Source organism: Chinchilla lanigera, unplaced genomic scaffold (genome assembly GCF_000276665.1).
Source record: "Chinchilla lanigera isolate Chin_1 unplaced genomic scaffold, ChiLan1.0 scaffold00062, whole genome shotgun sequence".
NCBI lineage: Eukaryota > Metazoa > Chordata > Mammalia > Rodentia > Chinchillidae > Chinchilla > Chinchilla lanigera.
In genome coordinates this window covers 9490779-9499461 of record NW_004955463.1, presented here as the reverse complement: position 1 = coordinate 9499461, position 8683 = coordinate 9490779, and the positions used below count along the sequence as shown (strand labels likewise).

Sequence of the window (8683 nt, the reverse complement as noted above, 5' to 3'; positions counted from 1 at the left end):
CTTCATCATGACTTGAGATTGAAGCTGTCCCTCACCTTCAGGCCTTGTTTTCATGACCCTCACTGTTGTCTCAAGCTCTCACTCAGTGTGCCCTGGGATGGAGGGGAGGCATGTGAAACTAATGTCACAAAGAACGACTTTTGCTGTCAGCAGGTGCTGCCAATTCACTACAGTGCTTAATCACCCATGGAAACCATTTGTTTAAGCAATTAAGAATTTGGGTGTAGGGCATTTTTAGGGATTAATGACCAGGTGGTAAAATCGGAATGCTTATAGCCATGTCAAGGGCTGCTTATCAGCAGGAAATGACTTACTGATGGTGGCTGATGATATTTACGTGGAAAATTAGATGGGCAAGGAGGACATGTGGCATTTGGAGTGGCTCAAGGCAGTGGTGCAGGGAACGCACATCTTGGGCATGACTTGCTTCAGGGTTAGCTGTTTGAAGCACTTTGTCCTTGGTTTTAAAGACAAAGATACTCTCAGTAAATATTCTTTTCTGTGAGTGTACCAGCAGGAGATGAGATCCTGAAATGAGAAAGAAGTTTTGGTAACATAAATGGATTACTATGTCTAAAGTTCAGAAACATTGGGGGGCAATGTGATGAGGTGGAAAGAATGATAGGACAGAAGTGGGGACCAGGGTTCTAGATCTGGCTGTCATTTCTTACCTTTGATCATGGATAAATAACTTTCTTTCTAAGTGTGTTCATGTACAAATGGAGACATGTGGAAGAAGGGAACCTGAAGCTTCTTGTTTAGCTATTTTGGATGTAGAGCCACAGCCTATTATCATTGAGACAAAAAGGCAAAAAAATTGATGCCATCAGAAATATGATGTTATACTTGGGTCGTGTGAGTTTTTTCCTAAGGCAGTCAAAGAGTTCTGCACACACAGGTCACACAGGATACTTGGCATTGATTGGGTTCCTTGTGGAGTGCTATGTTTTCTTCTCTTGTCAAGCCTGGTATAACTACCAAATTGCTGCTTTTCAAATGGTCTTGTCCAAGAGAAACCTCTACTATTAGTAGGCCAAAAAGGGTAAACTATCAGTCCATAGTTATTAGGAAAGCTTGATGCTATAGCTTGCCATGTTTAGAACTAGGTTCAGAAGACAGTTCTGAATAATGGATGGGCTGTTGGAAGAGTGTGTCAATCAGGGAGACCTGGGTTGGGATAGCCTAGGAGACTCACAGGGCAGGATGCGAAAGCACGCCAGGATGCGCATGGAGGACACCTTGCATCACTGCCTGAGTGACTTGGATTTCAGAACTGATGAAGTAGTTGCCCTTTATTAGGAAAAGTTAATCAGGAACAAAGATCTCTTTCTTTTTTTTTGGTACTGGGAATCAAACTCAGGACCTTGCACTTGCCAGGCAGGTGCTTATGCCACTGAGCAATATCCTTGGCCCTCTTTCTGGAATTCTGGGATGATTAAGTTCTTTTCTTCTGAGAACCTACTTTCCCTATCAAGGGTGCACACTGGATTTCATGCATTTAAAGCCAAACGTTCGATATGCATGCTCACTCTGAACACTTAGCCAGCCAGTTCTCACAACAGCTATGTGAAGAGCATGTTATTATCACTGTTCAGCAGATGGGGAAGTTGATGCTTACCTGGGATAAATATCATTTCCAAGGTCATGCAACTGGAGTCCAGTACTGTTCCTTGTCTGTCAGATTCCAGAAGCTGTCATATCCCACTGTCTCTCCTGGGGGAAACACAGAACACAATCTGCCTCCAACTAATAAACACGATTTTATGTGTTTAATTTTAACCCCGAATGAGAGCTTATATGGTGTTCACTAGGTGCAATTTTTGCTTTCAATTGCTTTACACATCTGAATTCCTGTAATTCTTGCTATGTGCCCTGAAAGTAGCTACTGCTTTTAATTCCACTTTACAGGGGGGAAACAGAGCCACTGAATGGCTACTTCATGTACCCAAGATTCCATAGCTGGTCTTTGGTGGACTTTAACCCTCCAGATGGCTGTAATGTACCCTCTTAGTGTCTTTTTGATGTTGTGTTCCCACTGATTTTGGAAGGCAAAGAATAAAGAACACCTTGGGATGGGAGAGGAGAGAGGTTTGACCTCCATGCCCCCATGGTTTAATTGTCACGAGGAGGAGCATGTGGATTTTCTTTGTGATCTCACTGTCACTGGAGAGGCTGCAGGGCAGGCGCACAGCCTGTTCTCACTCAGAAACAGTGGGATTCACTTCTGGCAAGGGACGCAAAGGACAGAAACACGAGCTGCCATCAATTGATTTCCTTTTAAACATTAGAAGGGAAAAACAGGCAAATGATAGCTCAGCACTTTAAAGCTTTGTGCATTGGGATGGCGTTAATCAAATTTCTAGAATAAAGGAGCCAGAGTTATAGGGAGCAGACAGGATACCTAGAGGTCATTACACTGAGTGTCCTCACTGCCACAGCAACTGCCCTGACTCATTTAATTTTTCCTAAAGCTAATAAAATGAAATGGAAAGAACATGGGGTTGAAGCAGTGGGAGACAAAAATGTCTTGCAATCTGACCGAACATTTTAGAGACGAGTGCCCAAACTGCAACCCAAAACCTATGTATTTATTACAAAGTGCCAACACTGCAATTAAACCTGAATACTGAGGTTTTAGTTTAGAAAAAAAAACAAAACAAAACAAAACAAAACAACTCATACATTAACATCTTTTCTCTTAAAAGAAAAATAACGCATGTGTCATGGGTTTGGCACCACTGCTCTAGGGTCCATGTGAGTCAATAGTCCACTAGATATTCCAGATGGGCTCTGGCCAACACAGGATAAAAGGGAACAATCACCTCTGACACTCTCAGTTCTGTACACTGTATTTCAGATGGAGTAAACGTCACTGTGCTTATTTTTTTCATTTTTGGAAAATCGTTTGGGGTGGGGTTCGGTTCTGTGCCCTGTATTCAGAAAAAGCACTGCTGGCGTGCTGGGGTGCTACCAGCAGAATGCCTCCAACCATTAGCCTCAGAGGGAAGGGCAAGTTGTGGCTGAGGAGTGACTAGGTTGGAAAAGCAGCTTTCCCCAAGAGATGGGAGAGACTGAAAATCGTGGGCATTTCAAGGGATGATGCTTCCCGGCAAGTCACAATCAAATACTACCCTTCAAAGTGATACATAGAATTTCTGCAACCTAGATTGTTTGCAGTTGGGTTCTGCTACAATAACCAGGGTAGGTTTATACTGAGTGTGCTTTTAAAATGCACTTCTTCCTAAAGCCTTTCCGTACTTCATCTAAATAATTTTTCTTTGTAGTCCTTATCAACACTTGCTTTGCTTTATTTATGATCTTCACCTATTAGAAAGGACACTTCTCAAGGGTTCCATTATTTGTTTTCATCTTGCTATATCTCAGTGCTAGCATAGTGTCTGACACAGGCTACATGTTCTGTAGCTATTAATAGTACATATTCATTGATGAAGAAAGCAATCAACAAGACAGCAGCAGCAGTAGTGATACCTGGGGGCAAGAGTGGTGTATATGTCTCCTGACTGACCACCTGGGGGCTGTGAACATCTGTTGGGTGGAGGTTGTGTTACAGGGCCATTTCCAGAAGAGGAACTTTATGGTACTGCAGGAAGATGAACAGAAAAGAGAGAGGTAGTTTCTGTGGATTTTATATATTACAGCTCCAAGCAATTGCCACAAGCCGGACAGAAAGCACACCAGACTGAAAACATGAAGGTTTTCAATTGCAGAGGAGATAACAATCTGGGTGGACAAGGAACCAGATTATTGTAAACTTAGTTCTGGGGATCTTTGGTGCCAGAAGAAAGTTGGCAAAAGTTTATTTAGTTTATAAAATCTCTTGAGAGTTCTTAGTAGCAAAAACCTACCACAGTTGAAGCTTAATGATAGAGGGAGTTGGTATGGAAGTCAGTAAGGATGATCTTTTTCCTGAAGGCACTAGAGGAAGAATTCTTTGTCTTGTCCCAGCTCCTGGCAGTTGCCGGCAGTCCTGGGCATCTCGTGGCTTGTAAGCACATCACTCAGTCTGTGCCTCTGTTGTCATGTTATCCTGTGTGTTGTCTGCTTTTTGTCTGTTTACATTTCCCTCTTCTTACAGGAATGAATTAGGGCACACTCTACCTCATCTTCACCTGCTGTCTTGTACAAAGACCCCATTCCAAGTAAGGTCACATTTAGAGGTATTGGGAGTTAAGACTTGAGCATGCCCTTTTGGGGGGGTGGGAGGACAGGACACGTACTATCCAGTACAAAAATGTATCAAAATACCAGATGAGGGGACCTGAGATCTGAATAGATCAATTTTCCTGGAAGGTCAAATTGCCTTGCACCGTCTTTTGGGGATTGCAGGAACAGGGATTCTCTTATATAGCAGGAAGATGGATCCCCCTATTGCCTCCTATCTACATTTAGAAGTTACAGGATAGTGAATGCTCCTAAAATTTAGCCATGCAGGGAGGATAAGACATATTTAAAATTAAATATATTTAATTTCCACTGTTTTGTTTGTGTCTTTGTGTAACTATAAGGTGATGTTCTTGAGGGACAGATAGATTTCCCTATAATGGGATCATCATCTATTATGGTCATTTCCCCTTGGATGAGAAAGCAATGTTATGATGTTTCTTCTTGTTCCCTTGTCAGTGAATGATTCAGGTTCACACAGATTCAGGCCATGAGATACATTTATTCTTTTATTCACTCAGCAGGTATCTATTGGGTTTTGATTGCATGCTGGATACTTCAAACATTTGGCTAAAAACTCTGTATACCTAAGATTGTTACCCCTGTTTATTGCTTATTTTTAAAGCTCATCAATGTTACTACATGTAAAAGGACATAGCGAAAATTTGAAATAAGCCCAGAAAATTGGAATATGCAAATAACTTTCAGCTGGCATTTAGCTCTTCATGGCCACTCTGAAGGTACTGAGGATCTAGTGGCAAATAAAACCAGGAGGAGAATAGGTTTTCTTGAGATTTGTGCAAAGAAGAGTCAGTGCTTCTCTCCCACTGGATATGAACAAGGATATTATTGTTGTGCTGACTGCTGGCCAGGAGCATGTCAGCCCTGAGATGAAGATATTGCCTTGCCCAGTGGAGCAGGCAGAGAGAAAAGTTAGCTTTAGTTTCTGATGACATCATGGAACAAATGAACTGACTAAACCTTACATTGGGACTTTCTACATTATGAGAAAATAAATTTTGAAAATAAACATTGAATTAGGCTTGAACTGAGTATCAGTTCCTTCCATGCTTAAGGGTCTGAAGCAGGCGTCATTTCTGTTGCCTTGTAGTACTACTCTCCTCCCTCTCACCCAACTCAGGACTTTACTTTCTGTTGTTTCAGCTACCTGCTATCAACCTAGGTCTGAAAGTATTAAATGAAAAATTCCTGAAATAATTCTTAAGTTTTAAAAAACAATTTCATAGTATGTTGCTATAGTTTCTCCATTTTATTATCAGTAATTGTTAATCTCTTACTGTGCTTGATTCATAAATTAAACTTTGTCATAGGCTGTTTCTTGGCCTTTCAGCTAAAATCAAATATAAACCTTATAACAGTGTCATGGTTTAAATCTAAACTGTCCACAAAGTCTCATGTTCGGGGGCGGGGCCTGGTCGAAAGGTGTGAATCACCCGTGACTTGGAACGGTGCATTCTCATCCTGGACCTTCTCTTCTCTTTCTCTGCTTCCTGGCTGTCTTGCGTTGAACAGCTTTCCTCTGCCGTGTCTTGCACCATGTCATGTTTGCCTTGGAGCCAGCAGATCATGGACTGAATGCACTGAAATGGGTGAACCAAAATAAACCTATCCTTTAAATTTAGGGGTTCCTGGGTATTTTGTTTCAGGGAGAGGAAAATGACTAATATACATAGGTTTTCATGTATAAGAAAAAACACAATGTATATATATGTAGAGTCAGGTAGAATCTGAGGTTTCTGGAATCCAGGGAGCATCCTAGAATGAGTCCCACAGGCCCTTGCCTCGGGGTGGACTGCTGTGCTTAAGTCCTGTGCAGTCTGACAACCATAGGAGCGTAAAGCAGCGGCACCACTCTGCTTGGCAATGATCTGCCTTGACTGCGGGCTGCTGTAGGGGATTTGAATTCTTGTGTTTTGAAGAGAGACCTTTGGTGGGAAGAACACAGCTTTGGACAAGAAAGCAAGGCTGGGAACCACACTGCTCATTCAAGGGAACTGCATGGCAATAGCTTATCATTTTTAAGGTTTTTTTTTTTTTTTTTTCTGTAAAGCACACAATATAAAGACTTGTCCTTTTCAGTAAAATAGTATTTCTCAGTTGCCTTCAACTTACTATAATCTCAATAGTCTTGAATGGTGTGGTGGTATCCTGGGCGGGGAGGTAGAAAAGAAGACCAAAAGGAGAATTCTGTGATTCTGTCAAAGTAGAAGTCGGATAAAACCTGGTCCACATGTGGAAATAGGGCTTCTCCATTGGTCAAAGAATTGTACATTTGGGATAAAACTCCTCTCATTCTCATTTTAAATCTATTCGGGCAAAGGGAAGAAATTAATGATACACACAACAATCATGGAAGGTTGGATTGGCAGTTAAGTAGGAAAATTGGATCTTGAGGAATTTCCCTGATAGAATTTTTGTCATCATGGGGATATAAAGAAGGAATCGTTACCTGGGATAACCCATGAATTTTCCCTTGCCAAATTGGTTGGTTTTACTCAGCCAGAGCCTGACAGAAATATTTTTATCCATAATCATCTAAAAGTTAATATAATTTCAAAGCTGTGATCAGAGTTTGGGAGACATATTTTAGTTTTACTGGGTACTGACTAAGTGCTTGGAAAAAATCGAGGATGATACTTAGAATCAGATATTAAAATGTTGATATTGACAGATCCCAAAGATTCATGAATTCCCTCATTTCTTAAACGAGGGTCTAGAAATCTAGACAATCACCAATCCAATCTTCTCTTCCAGTGGAAGTTCTAATGAGGTTTCTCTGAGCTCCTTTCAACTGCCAGCCAAACAGCATCTCTAAAACCTCAGGTTGTACTTGTGAAAAGAGACCAGAAGCTGCAGAACTGTAAGGCTCAGTGGAACCTTGCAGATCAACTAATGAATTTGGGGAACGTACTGTGAATTGAAATCAGGACCTCACACTTGCCAGGCAGTCAGCTAATGACTTTAGTAGACTTTGTCTAAACCCCCAGTGTACCAAGATCTCTCTGGGACCAAGAGACAAAATCTAACTGCATACCTGCCTTTATCCAGAGATAGAGATAGGTCAGGATCTTAGGTCTCCTGGTAAAAGGCCCTCTTCTGCTGCTTTCTTTTAGATTGAGTAGTTTTATGATTCAGTTTTATTTCCTTTTTATCTTATCCACTATAATTTTTTGGTTTGTTTTACTAGTGGGTGGTTTCTTTAAGATTTACAGTGTATATTTTTTAACTTAGCCTCTATTCAAGTGATCTGCTCCCACTTCACATATAGTATAAGAACATTACTTTTCTCCCTTCCCAACCTTTATTCTATTGTTATCATACATTGTATTTATACATACCTTACTGTCCCCAATGCATTGTTATTTATGCTGAAGAGATATATATTTTTGTAGAGATATATTTTAAAGAGATTAAATAATCTGAAAATAGGCATAAGTTTATACATATAGCCTTTTATTTCCTATGCTATGTATTTCTCTATGTAGATCCATATTTCCTCCTGATGTTCATTTCCTTTGGTGATACCTTTTTATCTTTGGTAGGTCTGGAAAAGTCTTCATTCCACTTTCATTTTTGAAAGATACTTTTGCTGGATATAAAATTCGAAGATTCACAAACTGCATAATCTCTCCAGGCATTCACGTTTCAGTGTAGCAAGTCTGCTGATCTCTGTGTGGGTTCCCTTTCCCTGGGCTGCAGCTCGGAAATACATCTAAGGCAAGAAACTGGGACAACCACAGGGCTCATCTCTTTTGTTTCCCACTTCTTAGGGACCATTGTTTTTCATGACCCAACATCCAGTATCTTAAATGACTGCTTTGCATTTGTCACTTGCTTTGTCTGTTGTTTAAAATAAGAGGATAAATGTAGTCCTTGTAACTTTATCTGGGCTCAGTACAGAAATACAAGATGGCAGATATTTAATTTTGGTGGATTTGGAAGAATTTCCACTGTTACAAGGTTATTTGTCAAGGGTCAGGACAACACACGTGGTGCTGAAACTTGACTTGGTTCTCTGCAAGTGCAGGTAACTGCTGAGATGTCCTATGCCCCATGGCCCTTCCCTTCTGTCAGCTCTCCCTGCCTTTCCTGAGCTGTGTTGGTTTGCCAGTCTCTTCCTCAACACCATTACCTTACTGGAGAACCAGCATCATGATGCCATTCTGTCTTCCTCTGGGATTGTTTCTCAACCCAGGCTTTTTTTGGACAGGATGTTCAGGATTCTCCCTTAAGAGAATTATTTACTTTCTACCTATCCCTGATTTCCCTGTTACTAAGCTACCTTTTCCTTGCTGCTGTATTTTCCTTCTTTACTCTTTTCTTAGCATTGGAGAAATCCTTTTCTTACCTTGGGTAAGATTGGGTATCAGATCCTTACCTATAAATGAATTCTGTGCATAGAACACAGAATCCTTTAGGTTAGTTGATCAGTTATTTACGCTATTTATTTATCTATCTATCTATGTACCTTTCTCTCTTT

General features: G+C 40.7%; 2 long non-coding RNA genes across 2 annotated transcripts in view; both read right to left on the bottom strand.

Annotated features, from left to right (window-relative positions):
* Positions 1-297: 297 nt before the first annotated feature.
* On the bottom strand, positions 298-1703 carry LOC102006991. Its single transcript, XR_263164.2, has 3 exons — positions 1619-1703; positions 672-786; positions 298-528 (listed from the first exon to the last, which is right to left on the bottom strand). It is a non-coding gene; the product is annotated as an uncharacterized LOC102006991 (long non-coding RNA).
* Positions 1704-3525: 1822 nt separating this feature from the next.
* Positions 3526-8683, bottom strand: part of LOC102006753 — an 11162-nt gene continuing 6004 nt past the window's right edge. Inside the window, exon 4 of the long non-coding RNA XR_263163.2 lies at positions 3526-3601. This is a non-coding gene — a long non-coding RNA (uncharacterized LOC102006753). The remainder of the gene's footprint in view (positions 3602-8683) is intronic.